This window comes from Rutidosis leptorrhynchoides, chromosome 1 (genome assembly GCF_046630445.1).
Source record: "Rutidosis leptorrhynchoides isolate AG116_Rl617_1_P2 chromosome 1, CSIRO_AGI_Rlap_v1, whole genome shotgun sequence".
Lineage (NCBI taxonomy): Eukaryota > Viridiplantae > Streptophyta > Magnoliopsida > Asterales > Asteraceae > Rutidosis > Rutidosis leptorrhynchoides.
This window is the reverse complement of record NC_092333.1, coordinates 717899770-717915499: the sequence shown is the minus strand read 5'-3', so window position 1 is coordinate 717915499 and position 15730 is coordinate 717899770.

The following is a 15730-nucleotide window of genomic DNA, read 5'->3' as shown; positions in this document are numbered from 1 at the left end:
ACACCGACCATAGCTTGTTACCTACTTCCCATCGACCCCTTCACTTAAACAACGTCCTTGTAACACCTTATATTGTTAAAAATCTTATTTTTGTCCGTCAATTTACTCGTGATAATATTGTATATGTTGAATTTGACCCGTTTGGTTTTTCTGTGAAGGATTACCTGACACGCCAGCTTCCTCTCCGATGTGAAAGCACGGGTGACTTATATCCTGTCACCCCTCACTCCTCTCCACAAGCTCTTGTTACAAGCCTCGTTACTTGGCATCAAAGTCTCCGTCACCCCGGACATGATGTTCTTCGCAAACTTATTTCCAATAAAGATATAATGTGTAATAAAACCGTGTCACCTTTGTTTTGTCATGCATGTCCACTCGGTAAACATGTGCGTCTTCCATTTTCCTGTCTCTAGTTCAAATGTTGAATCTGCTTTTGATATTATTCATTCTGATTTATGGACTTCTCCAGTTGCTAGTATTAGTGGTTTGAAATATTACATTATTTTTCTTGATCATTTTACTCATTATGTTTGGGTATTTCCTTTACGTTACAAGTCTGATGTGCTTAATACATTTATTCAATTTCGTTCATATATAAAAACTCAATTCAATCAAGAAATAAAAGCTTTTCAATGCGACAATCTTGGTGAATTTGACAATAATGCATTTCACCATCTCTTACAATCTAACGGAATACAATTTCGATTCTCTTGTCCTCAAACCTCCCAACAAAATGGCAAGTCTGAACGCATGCTCCGCACTATCAACAACCTTATCCGCACCCTCCTATTTCAAGCCCATCTACCTCCAATCTACTGGGTAGAAGCCCTTCATATGGCTGCCCGTCTTCTCAACATTCTACCCTCTTCCTCCATCAACCACGAGATACCACACATTCGCCTCTACAATCAAAAACCAAATTACTCCACACTCTGTGTCTTCGGCTGTCTTTGTTACCCTCACCTTGAAACCATTCATAAGCTTGCTCCTCGATCTACCCCCTGCATATTTCTCGGATACCCATCCAACCACCGAGGATATCGCTGCCTTAATCTCACCACTAACAAAATCATTCTATCTCGACACATCACTTTTGATGAAACTTCATTTCTATTTGGCTCCATGACTCCCACTCAGCCACCTTCTTATGAGTTTCTGGACCCTCCACCCAATCTCTTCTCCCGCACTCTTCACCTCTCAGAACCCTCCACCACTCCCACATCATCGGAGACACAGCCTCCTCCCATTGAGGCTACCGTCAATGGTTCGGAGACTCAGCCTCCTCCTAATGAGGCTACCACTAGTACGACCAACCATTCTACCCCTCCCATGGTAACCCGCACCCGTGTAGGTACTACCAAACTCGTACAAGGCCTAAACCTTCACATTTCCGTTGTCTCTCCTATCCCTACCACTGTATACATGCATCAGCCTCCCGCCTTTCGGGATGCCAGATTTCCCGACCATGTATGCCTTTTGCAGAAATCATTATATGGACAGAAACAGGCTCCTCACGCTTGGTTTCAGCGTTTTGTTGGGTATGCTCAGCGGATCGGCTTCTCTCATAGTCGATGCGACACATCCCTATTTAATTTTCGACAGGGATCCGACACTGCCTACCTTCTCCTATATTAGATGATATTATTTTAACTGCATCCTCTACAACGTTACTTCAGTGGATCATTCACTCCCTTCACTAGGAATTTGCCATGACTGATTTTAGGCCTCTGAACTACTTGGGCATATCAGCCTCTCGCACCACCTCCGATTTATTCTTGTCACAGAAACAGTATGCATCTGAGATTCTTCATCGTGCAGATATGGCCACATGTCACCCATGCAGGACCCAGTCGAACCACGGGCCAAGCTCACTGCTCACGGGCCTCCTGTAAATGATCCGACCTTATACCTGTAATGACCCGCACTTTTTCGATCATTCTATACTTGTAAGATTAATATTTACATAAATTAAACCTTACCAACATGATAAGCAATCCAAATTGTTAAGATTTATGTTTTTGAAAAGAGTTTTACACAACGTTTGACCGTCTAGTTTGACCGATGATATCACGAACTATATAACATATGATAATTATACGTTTGTGTATATATATGTATATATACATATTTAACATAATCTAAGAATGTTTTAATATCTCATTTTGTATTAATAACAATAAGTTATATGTATATTTTGAAACTACTAACTTAAGTTTTCAAAACGATAACCATACGCAACGTTATTTGACTTAAATACTTATGACCTATAATGTTTATACATATATCGTATAAGTAATGAATTTAATCACTTTTAAGAACTTAAATACATAAAACCATATAAGTGTATTCACAAAAGATAGCTATATTTGAATCCTCATTCCATTTTTCACAAAATTTCTATACGTATATCTAGAGTATATGTACTCGTATCATACGCAGCTTCTAGATGTATTTACTATTGGTATATACCAATAAAAATCTGCTCCTTAGCAGCCTTAAATGATTAAGAAACATGTGGAACCAACCATTTGTCAAGTAGCATGAATTATTTAGCAAGAAAACAAAGTTAGGTATCTTTTTTTTCCTTTATAACCTAAAAACGTTTTTATGCATGCACACCATTTCTTCACCCCATTTTCTCATACTTACACTTCCATTTCTCTCTCAAAATACTCTTAACTTCATACTTGATCATCTCCAAGCATTTTCTCCATCATTTAGCTTCAAAAACAACACTTAAATCTCATAAGAAAACCTTACAAAAACACTTCAAGAAATCCTTCCAAGAACACAAACTTACTTCCAATCTTTCATCCAATTCCATCACCCTTTTGGTTCTAGGTTCTTACTCCTCTTTTACAGAAACCTTGTCCAAGGAACTTGAGGTAGTATCTATGTTCATAACCTTATTCGATTCATATATATATAGCTATCATATTTTGTGGTATACAATTTTAACAACAAGAACATAGTTTGAATGTTTTCAAACTTGTTTGCAAACTAAATAGATCCTTCTAACTTAACTTTTAAAATACTTCAAGACCTGTAATATAACTTAAATATATGCTAATTTAACAAGGTATAACTTGGTTTTTCAAAGAACACCTTAAAAACTGTTTTTACGACGTCGGAGTGTAACCGGGGGCTGTTTTGGGTTGGATAATTAAAAACCATCTTAAACTTTGAATTGAAGGTTTATGTTCTGGAAAAATGATTTTTACTATGAATATGGTAACACATAAAAATTTCATGATTTAATTCAAAGTATAAGTATTTTTAGAAAAATAATCATTTAAGGTTGCCTACATAAAGGAAAAGGTTTAACTTCATAAGTTTCACTAAAGTTTCACCTATGCCGTGTGATTTTGAATACAAACTAAGATATTTACAGTTCATAGTCTTAAAGAGGAACTCGATCCAAGGAGATGGCAAGTTGAATCAACGAAAACGGAGTTGTAACGAAGAAACTATGACCGAAACAAAATTGGCTATCCAAGACTAGTTTAACTTCGGGATTAATTGGAGAAAATTAAAATAAATCACATCTTTTTAAGATAACATGATATTTTATATATATGTACTCATAATTCAATTTTATATGGTTCAGGATCACCCGTAAACAACACGAGAAGATTAATCATAAGATCCCATGTTTGTACGCAACACGTCATTTGACAACACCGGTACTTTATGTACGCAACACGTCATTTGACAACACCGGTACCGTGGGTCAAGATTAATCTCGACCAATACATATACGTTGGGGGTTTTATTTATTTCGTTGGGGGTTTATTAAACATCTAAATATGAACCATTAAAATTGAATTACTAACAACGAACTGCTAACTACGGACTAAGGAATTATAAAAAGTATTAAAAGTATAACAAGAATATATATGTGACGTTGTTTAAAAAGAAAAGGTATTGATATATTATATATGGATAGGTTCGTGATATCAACCGGGAGACCAAGTCAAAATATATATATCTTCACGACGAAAGTGAGTATATAGTCCCACTTTTAAACTCTAAATATTTCGGGATGAGAATACATGTATTTTATGTTTTACGTTATGGACACAAGTAACTGAAAAATATATTCTACGTTGAGTTGTACCACTGGCATACTTCCCTGTAGCTTGGTAACTAATATTTACAGCGGTATTGTAAACGCGAATCCTGTTGATAGATCTATCGGGCTTGACAACCCCAACCGGACTGGACGACCAGTATTCAACGGTTGCACAGTACTTCGTTTCGTGACTACACTTGGTACAGTGTAGTAAGATTTCATATTAAAGGGAATATGCGACGTGATTAATTGTTAAGTATGGTTACCAAGTGCTCAACCACTTAGAATATTTTTATTAAACTGTTTATATACGAAATCTTGTGGTCTATATATATATTGCTGCCGGCACTAAACCTATATCTCACCAACTTTATGTTGACGTTTTAAACATGTTTATTCTCAGGTGATAATTAGAAGTTTCCGCTGCATTATGTTGAATTTGAGCAGGATCTTGTGTACGCATATTTGTGTCAAAAATAAGACTGCATATCCAAGAACTTGTGTTGTAAAATATGCTAGAAATCGTGTTGTTATCATCATTTGTAAAGTTTGTAAGTCGAAGATTATCGCTAAACGATAATCATCTTTATTTCGTCCAAAGCTTGTATCAAAAATAAGAATCATGGTTTGTAATGTATAATATATGCAGTTTTTCTTTTAAAAATGTCGCATATAGAGGTCAATACCTCGCAATGAAATCATACGTTATCTAACACGTTCTTACGGTTAAGGACGGGTTATGACATGTTGTATCAGAGCGGTGGTCTTAGCTAACCAGGTTTGCATTAGTGTGTCTAACTGATAATTCGTTAGGATACATTAGTAAGTCTGGACTTTGACCGGGTCTGATTTAAAAACCATTGCTTATCATTGTTGGTTAAAATTTATATGTAAATATTATGTAGTACTAATGGGTTAGTTGTTGTGTGATAGATGTCGGGCTCAAAACTTGTTATCACATTCAGCGACTCCGAACCAGAATCTTCAGATGGTGTTCCAGTCATTAACCTATCCGATGACGAAAATAATATCTTTGGGGAAGACTCACAAATTCCGGATGAACCGACTATAGAGAACCCGGAAAGTGAACCCGAGGAGGAAAGTGAACCCGAGGAGGAAAGTGAACCCGAGGAGGAAAGTGAACCCGAGGAAGAAATACAGGAAATTACAAAAGAAGAGTTCGAACTAGGAAAGAAACGAAAGGCTAATGAATTAGAAAATTCAAATCCTGAGTTTAATAAGGATGATGTGGCACCAACTCCACTAGACACTACCACCCCTATTCCCGCTATTCCTATTCGTTCTATCCCGGCATCCAGTTCTTCAGTCCCACAGCCAAAATATAGGCAGACAGCCAGGATAAGCGTTAAGCGATTCTTTGAGCCTAAACGTCCTAGAAAATAGACCAAACGATGCGCTGCCGTATTAAACCATGGGATCATATAATGTTTTGTATAATATTATTAGTGTGGTTTGCTTAATGTTCGATGTAAGATAAGCATATGTAAAATAGTGAAGTGTGAAATGCAATAATTTTCCATGGTTAAGTATTATTTAGATGGTAGTAATTGATTCTGTACTAAGCTATTAAGTATGGACATTAACGGGTAGGTACTACCCTAGATATAATTATAAAACGCTAATAAGAAGAAAAGGCTTTTATAATAATACCTGGTTCATATTATTAATAAGCTATAATGTACTGTAAATATACACTACATCTATAATATTCCATGTGAATAATTATTTTCTTTTCATTCTTATAGAAGAATATGGCGCGATTGAACCGAATGACGGAACAAGAAATCCAGGAACTCATCAATCAACGAGTGAACGACAGAATGTTATGGGTCGAGGCTGCAAGAGGTGCTGCAGTTAACCCAAATCCTCGTGTGGGGTGCACTTACAAAACTTTTCAAGCTTGCAAGCCCTCATCATTCAGTGGAACAGAAGGACCGATCGGTTTAACCCGGTGGATAGAAAAGATGGAAACTGTGTTCAAAATCAGTGGTTGTGTTGAAAAGGACATGACCAAATACGCATCGTGCACTTTACAAGATAGTGCACTCACGTGGTGGAAAAATTATGTGAAGGCTGTAGGAGGAGATGTAGCTTATGATACTCCGTGGGAAGAATTCAAAACAATGTTAATCAATGAATATTGTCCAAGGAACGAGGTTAGGAAGTTGGAAGATGAGTTACGAAGTCTGAAGGTTATTGGTACTGAAATCACCAACTACAATCAGCGATTCATGGAATTAGTTTTGCTATGTCCTGAATTGGTTCCAACCGAAGAACGGAAGATTGAAATGTACAAAGATGGTTTGCCCAAAAAGGTCAAGGCAAATGTTACAGCATCGAAACCTAAGACAATTCATGAAGCTATAACCATGGCAAACGAGCTAATGGATCAGGTCATCATGGATAAGAAAGTATCCAATACTGATGTGAAGGTATCAGGTAACAAAAGAAAGTGGAATGGAAATTATGATCGAGGTAACCAACAACAATCTTTTAAGAAACAAGAAAACACGCAAGGTACGGGTAGTGGTTTAAGCTTTGGTTATAAAGGACAAAATCCTTTATGCAACCGATGCCACAAACATCACTCTGGTTACTGTAATGTGGTATGCAACAAATGTAATCGAAAGGGTCATCTTGCTGAAGATTGTAGGGCTCTCGTTACAAATACAAATGGTACCAAGACTCCTGCCACCAATGCAAATAGAACTGCTTTGGCTACCATTACTTGTTTTGGGTGTGGAAAACAAGGTCACTATAAGAGCCAGTGCCCGAATCCAGAGAAGAATATCGGACCTGCACGTGGAAGAGCATTTGTTATTAATGCTAAAGAGGCATGTGAAGACCCGGAGCTTGTTACGGGTACGTTTACCATTAATAACTTATCCGCATCTATTATATTTGATACTGGTGCTGATAGAAGTTACGTGTGTAGAGACTTTCACGCTAAATTGAATTGTTCATCATTACCTCTCGATGCTAAGTACATGATTGAGTTAGCTAATGGTAAACTAATTAAAGCCGATAAAATTTGCCGTGATTGTAAAATAAATTTAGCCGGAGAAACGTTTAAAATTGACTTGATACCCGTAGAATTAGGAAGTTTTGATGTAATAGTCGGCATGGACTGGATGTCCAAAATAGGAGCTGAAGTTGTGTGCGCCAAGAAGGCAATTCGCATTCCTCGTAAGGATAAAACGCCAGTAATGATTTATGGAGAGAAGGGTAACTCAAAGCTAAAACTCATTAGTTATTTGAAAGCTCAAAAGTGCTTGAAGAAAGGGTTCTATGCTATCTTAGCACATGTTAATAAAGTCGAAACAAAGGAAAAAGTGAAGAGCATCAATGACGTGCCTGTGGCAAGAGATTTTCCTGAAGTCTTTCCGGAAAAGTTGCCGGGATTACCTCCATTTAGATCTGTAGAATTTCAAATAGATTTAGTACCAGGAGCTGCACCAGTGGCTCGTGCTCCATATAGACTTGCACCGTCCGAGTTAAAAGAACTTCAGAGTCAGTTAAAAGAATTACTGGATCATGGATTCATACGACCAAGTACTTCACCGTGGGGAGCTCCGATTCTATTTGTTAAAAAGAAAGATGGATCTTTTAGGATGTGTATAGATTATCGTGAATTAAATAAGTTAACTATCAAGAATCGGTATCCACTACCGAGAATTGACGACTTATTTGATCAACTTCAAGGATCATGTGTGTACTCAAAAATTGACTTAAGGTCGGGCTATCATCAATTACGTGTCAAAGAAGAGGACATTCCGAAAACTGCTTTTCGGACACGTTATGGTCATTACGAATTTTTGGTCATGCCGTTTGGGTTGACAAATGCGCCAGCTGTATTCATGGACCTCATGAATCGAGTTTGTAGTCCATATTTAGATAAGTTTGTTATCGTTTTCATTGATGATATTCTTATCTATTCCAAGAGTGAGCAAGAGCATGAGCAGCATTTAAGGTTGATATTAGAGTTGTTGAGAAAAGAACAGCTATATGCTAAATTTTCTAAATGTGCTTTCTGGTTGAAAGAAGTGCAATTTCTTGGCCACGTTGTTAGTAGCAAAGGAATTCAGGTTGATCCAGCAAAAATTGAAGCCATTGAAAAATGGGAGACTCCTAAGACACCAACGCAGATACGTCAATTTTTGGGTTTAGCCGGTTATTATAGAAGGTTTATTCAAGATTTTTCCCGAATAGCTAAGCCGTTGACAGCGTTAACGCAAAAAGGGAAGAAATATGAATGGACTTCTGAGCAGGAGAGTGCATTTCAATTACTAAAGAAGAAGTTAACTACGGCGCCTATTTTATCGTTACCAGAAGGGAACGATGATTTTGAAATATATTGTGACGCTTCGCGACAAGGTTTTGGTTGCGTTCTTATGCAACGAAAGAAAGTTATTGCATACGCATCCCGACAATTGAAGATTCACGAGCGGAATTATACGACGCATGATCTAGAACTGGGAGCAGTCGTGTTTGCATTGAAGATATGGAGACACTACTTGTATGGGGTTAAATGCACTGTGTTTACTGATCATAAAAGCCTTCAACATATTTTTGATCAGAAACAGCTGAACATGAGACAACGTAGGTGGGTCGAGTTAATAAACGACTATGATTGTGAAATTCGTTATCATCCCGGGAAGGCGAACGTGGTGGCCGATGCTTTAAGCAGAAAGGAACGAGAACCAATTCGAGTACGAGCGATGAACATAAAAATTCGCATGAATCTCAACTCACAAATCAAAGAAGTTCAACGAGAAGCACTTACTAAAGAAAATATAGGAAATGAAATAATGAAGAAGTATGAGAAGCAACTCGTTATGCGGGAAGATGGAATTTGATATTTTGCAAATCGTATTTGGGTACCGAAGTTGGGTGGATTAAGGAAGTTGATATTAAATGAGGCACATAAGACAAGATACTCGATACATCCTGGAGTTGGAAAGATGTACCAAGATCTTAAGACACATTATTGGTGGCCTAATTTAAAGACAGACGTTGCAACATATGTTGGGGAATGTTTAACTTGTTCCAAAGTCAAAGCTGAACACCAGAAGCCGTCAGGGTTACTTCAACAACCAGAAATCCCAGAATGGAAATGGGATGGTATTACCATGGATTTCATCACGAAGTTACCAAAGACTGCCTGGGGATACGACACTATTTGGGTGATTGTTGATCGTCTCACCAAGTCTGCACACTTCTTGCCTATAAAGGAAACGGATAGAATGGAGAAAATATTACGATTGTATATAAAGGAAGTTGTTTCAAGGCATGGAATACCTATTTCCATTATATCCGATCGTGATAGTAGATTTACATCAAAGTTCTGGCAATCACTACAGGAGGCCCTAGGAACTCGTTTGGATATGAGTACCGCGTATCATCCGCAAATCGACGGGCAGAGTGAAAGAACGATTCAGACTCTTGAAGACATGCTCAGGGCATGTGTGATCGATTTTGGAAACGGATGGGATAAATATCTACCATTAGCAGAATTCTCGTATAATAATAGTTATCATGCGAGCATTAAAGCTGCGCCATTCGAAGCATTGTACGGAAGGAAGTGTAGATCTCCTATTTGTTGGAATGAAGTAGGAGATCGACAATTAACTGGTCCCGAGATCATACACGAAACGACTGAGAAGATAGTACAAATCAAGGAGAGATTGAAAACAGCCCGTAGTCGCCAAAAGAGCTACGCCGATGTTCGAAGGAAACCATTAGAGTTTCAGATCGGTGACATGGTTATGTTAAAGGTGTCACCTTGGAAAGATGTAATACGTTTTGGAAAAAGGGGTAAACTAAACCCAAGGTATGTAGGCCCGTTCAAGATCATCGAACGCATTGGACCGGTAGCTTATCGACTCGAGTTACCGCAACAACTCGCCGGAGTACATAATACCTTTCACGTCTCAAACCTTAAGAAGTGTCTTGCAAAGGAAGACCTCACCATTCCTCTTGAAGAAATCCATGTCGACGAGAAACTACAATTCATCGAAGAACCAATCGAAATCATGGATCGTGAAGTTAAACGGCTCAAGCAGAGCAACATACCGATCGTTAAGGTTCGTTGGAATGCTCGAAGGGGTCCCGAGTTTACTTGGGAACGAGAGGATCAAATGAAACAAAAGTATCCACACTTGTTTCCCGATGACGCAAAATAGGTACAATTTTAAAATTTCGGGACGAAATTTATTTAACGGGTAGGTACTGTAATGACCCGCACTTTTTCGATCATTCTATACTTGTAAGATTAATATTTACATAAATTAAACCTTACCAACATGATAAGCAATCCAAATTGTTAAGATTTATGTTTTTGAAAAGAGTTTTACACAACGTTTGACCGTCTAGTTTGACCGATGATATCACGAACTATATAACATATGATAATTATACGTTTGTGTATATATATGTATATATACATATTTAACATAATCTAAGAATGTTTTAATATCTCATTTTGTATTAATAACAATAAGTTATATGTATATTTTGAAACTACTAACTTAAGTTTTCAAAACGATAACCATACGCAACGTTATTTGACTTAAATACTTATGACCTATAATGTTTATACATATATCGTATAAGTAATGAATTTAATCACTTTTAAGAACTTAAATACATAAAACCATATAAGTGTATTCACAAAAGATAGCTATATTTGAATCCTCATTCCATTTTTCACAAAATTTCTATACGTATATCTAGAGTATATGTACTCGTATCATACGCAGCTTCTAGATGTATTTACTATTGGTATATACCAATAAAAATCTGCTCCTTAGCAGTCTTAAATGATTAAGAAACATGTGGAACCAACCATTTGTCAAGTAGCATGAATTATTTAGCAAGAAAACAAAGTTAGGTATCTTTTTTTTCCTTTATAACCTAAAAACGTTTTTATGCATGCACACCATTTCTTCACCCCATTTTCTCATACTTACACTTCCATTTCTCTCTCAAAATACTCTTAACTTCATACTTGATCATCTCCAAGCATTTTCTCCATCATTTAGCTTCAAAAACAACACTTAAATCTCATAAGAAAACCTTACAAAAACACTTCAAGAAATCCTTCCAAGAACACAAACTTACTTCCAATCTTTCATCCAATTCCATCACCCTTTTGGTTCTAGGTTCTTACTCCTCTTTTACAGAAACCTTGTCCAAGGAACTTGAGGTAGTATCTATGTTCATAATCTTATTCGATTCATATATATATAGCTATCATATTTTGTGGTATACAATTTTAACAACAAGAACATAGTTTGAATGTTTTCAAACTTGTTTGCAAACTAAATAGATCCTTCTAACTTAACTTTTAAAATACTTCAAGACCTGTAATATAACTTAAATATATGCTAATTTAACAAGGTATAACTTGGTTTTTCAAAGAACACCTTAAAAACTGTTTTTACGACGTCGGAGTGTAACCGGGGGCTGTTTTGGGTTGGATAATTAAAAACCATCTTAAACTTTGAATTGAAGGTTTATGTTCTGGAAAAATGATTTTTACTATGAATATGGTAACACATAAAAATTTCATGATTTAATTCAAAGTATAAGTATTTTTAGAAAAATAATCATTTAAGGTTGCCTACATAAAGGAAAAGGTTTAACTTCATAAGTTTCACTAAAGTTTCACCTATGCCGTGTGATTTTGAATACAAACTAAGATATTTACAGTTCATGGTCTTAAAGAGGAACTCGATCCAAGGAGATGGCAAGTTGAATCAACGAAAACGGAGTTGTAACGAAGAAACTATGACCGAAACAAAATTGGCTATCCAAGACTAGTTTAACTTCGGGATTAATTGGAGAAAATTAAAATAAATCACATCTTTTTAAGATAACATGATATTTTATATATATGTACTCATAATTCAATTTTATATGGTTCAGGATCACCCGTAAACAACACGAGAAGATTAATCATAAGATCCCATGTTTGTACGCAACACGTCATTTGACAACACCGGTACTTTATGTACGCAACACGTCATTTGACAACACCGGTACCGTGGGTCAAGATTAATCTCGACCAATACATATACGTTGGGGGTTTTATTTATTTCGTTGGGGGTTTATTAAACATCTAAATATGAACCATTAAAATTGAATTACTAACAACGAACTGCTAACTACGGACTAAGGAATTATAAAAAGTATTAAAAGTATAACAAGAATATATATGTGACGTTGTTTAAAAAGAAAAGGTATTGATATATTATATATGGATAGGTTCGTGATATCAACCGGGAGACCAAGTCAAAATATATATATCTTCAAGACGAAAGTGAGTATATAGTCCCACTTTTAAACTCTAAATATTTCGGGATGAGAATACATGTATTTTATGTTTTACGTTATGGACACAAGTAACTGAAAAATATATTCTACGTTGAGTTGTACCACTGGCATACTTCCCTGTAGCTTGGTAACTAATATTTACAGCGGTATTGTAAACGCGAATCCTGTTGATAGATCTATTGGGCTTGACAACCCCAACCGGACTGGACGACCAGTATTCAACGGTTGCACAGTACTTCGTTTCGTGACTACACTTGGTACAGTGTAGTAAGATTTCATATTAAAGGGAATATGCGACGTGATTAATTGTTAAGTATGGTTACCAAGTGCTCAACCACTTAGAATATTTTTATTAAACTGTTTATATACGAAATCTTGTGGTCTATATATATATTGCTGCCGGCACTAAACCTATATCTCACCAACTTTATGTTGACGTTTTAAACATGTTTATTCTCAGGTGATAATTAGAAGTTTCCGCTGCATTATGTTGAATTTGAGCAGGATCTTGCGTACGCATATTTGTGTCAAAAATAAGACTGCATATCCAAGAACTTGTGTTGTAAAATATGCTAGAAATCGTGTTGTTATCATCATTTGTAAAGTTTGTAAGTCGAAGATTATCGCTAAACGATAATCATCTTTATTTCGTCCAAAGCTTGTATCAAAAATAAGAATCATGGTTTGTAATGTATAATATATGCAGTTTTTCTTTTAAAAATGTCGCATATAGAGGTCAATACCTCGCAATGAAATCATACGTTATCTAACACGTTCTTACGGTTAAGGACGGGTTATGACAATACCGCAGCCTCGCTGGTGCATTGCAGTATCTGACATTCACACGACCATACATCACCTACGCTTTTCAGCAGGTCTGCCTTTCATGCACGATCCTCGGGAGCAACACCTTCATGCTCTCAGACGGATTCGTCGGTATATAAAGGGGATTCCTGATCTTGGTCTACATCTATATACTTCTTCACCTAACACTCTGGTTGCATATTCTGACGCTGACTGGGCTGAATGCCCCACCACCAGACGCTCCACCTCCAGTTATTGTGTGTTTCTTGGGAACAATCTTCTATCCTGGTCCTCTAAACGACAGATTACACCATCCCGCTCTAGTGTTGAAGCAGAATACCGCGGGGTAGCGGATGCCGTGGTAGAGACATGTTGGCTTCGTAACTTACTTCGCGAACTTCACTGCCCACTCACCACTGCGACACTTGTCTATTGTGATAACGTCAGCTCTATCTACATGTCATCCAACCCGGTGCAACATCGGCGAACCAAACACATCGAGATTGACATACACTTTGTTAGAGATTTAGTTGCACAGGGACAGGTCCGCGTACTGCACGTGCCATCCAGATATCGGTTCGCCGACATCTTCACCAAAGGCCTCCCGTATGCTTTGTTTGATGAGTTCAGATCCAGTTCGAACGTCCGACGCATTCGCGCTCAAACTGCGGGGGGATGTTAGCCGATAGATTTAGATGGCCTCATGGCCCATTTCTTTGTAAGGGCTTTAGCCCAATTCTAGAATAATCTTTCATGTACTATATATTACCAATGTATGATGATATCAATCAATCAATAAAATCACATCACGTTTCTACTTATTAACACCACTGGTGATCCCAACCCGATAGAAAGATTTGCACGTGTCCAAAAATAATCTTAGCTAACATGTTTTTATATATAAGAAATGAATGAATGAATAGTTTCAATACATGGTGAGCCTATAAAAATTGGAAACCTTCTCAATATAAAAAATGAATGATAAATATAATTAAATATAAATAGATACAAGGAGCGAGATCCTTTTCCTTTTAACATTTATACCTATGTGGAAACTTTATGTCGTATATTGAGTTTGTTTTTTTAGTTAGTGCAGTGGTGGCCCCTTAATGTTGTTTAAAAAGATCGAATATTTTGGTCTCTACCTCGCATATACTTTAATTTAAGATTATTTAATTTGCCTATTATACATACATGATATGTATGCAGTAAGCCAAGTAACCATCACTTTTGTTCTACCAAATATTAAACCTAATCAATCTTTTTAGTGTGCATCAAACAACTTTCAAATTCATAAGCACCCACAAATTAAGATATATATTGAAGAACAAATATTATAGGCAAGGACATTGCATTTCTGTAGCATTGTGAAGCAACACTACTATGCAATAATGGATAACATTAAGAATGAAACAAGAATACTACTACTACTACTCTATAGTAATTTTTTTTATGTATTAAAGTGAATATTTTTTAGTAGCAGGTAACTTGTTTTTGGCTTTGAAAGTAGTATGGACATTACAGAGTCATGCAACCAATAGGTATACAGCTACAAAATTTGGTTTTTTGTTTGGTACAAAGTACACTTTGAAGATAACATTCTTAGATTGTTTAGTTCTCTGAATTTTGCTCTGTTCCCTCGTGAGAGATTTTGTTTGGGTCACATGATCTGCACGCCACTTTTCCAGAGCTCAAATTTTCAAATCCACAGCAATTATCTAATTTCATTTCATGATTTAATCGTAACTGCAGAAACCTTCTCTGGATTGGGAAGTAGTAACTCTGGAAAAAAGGAATTGCCTATTTATTTAGTAAGGTAGTCTGCTAAATTTTACTCTTTAAAGCTCAGAGAATATTTTGGTCCTTCCAACTGGTCATGCTAATACTTTAAGTTACAGAATTATTGGACTTACCTAAGGTAACTCTTAGACATTTAAATAGAGACAAAGGATTCATATGGTCGTGAAAAAACATTGATAAAACCTAACTTATAAATCCGATGAGTCAAATTTTAGGCTGGTTAGTAAAGTTCAACTAAGTGTGTGTCGGATCGTTTTTAGGTAAACAACAGGTCCAACATACAAGTCCACGAGTTCTCTAGTAAACTAGTTGATTCCTTCAAGAGGTTTCATTACTCTAAAATTAATTGGTAATAGAGGAGGTTTTTCTAAGTTTATATACATATATTTATTTCTTCCCAGACCGATGTGGGACTTTGAAATGCACATTTTAACCGATTATCTTCAACAATCACCCCCTTAATCGGGTTGTCCTTGGTATTCGTTCATCACACATGTAACATTTCTAACGCAGCTTTTTCCGAGACACGTTCAATAACATCTTGACTCTTCAGACCCCTGACCTCTTTACTCTTCCCCGACCACATCCATAGTCATCTCGGTTGGACCCTTCACTGCCACAATGATTACACCCATGTCTCACCACCTATTATCATCTTCAACCTTTTCTGATCATGTTGTTGCAAGAAGCTTTTACACC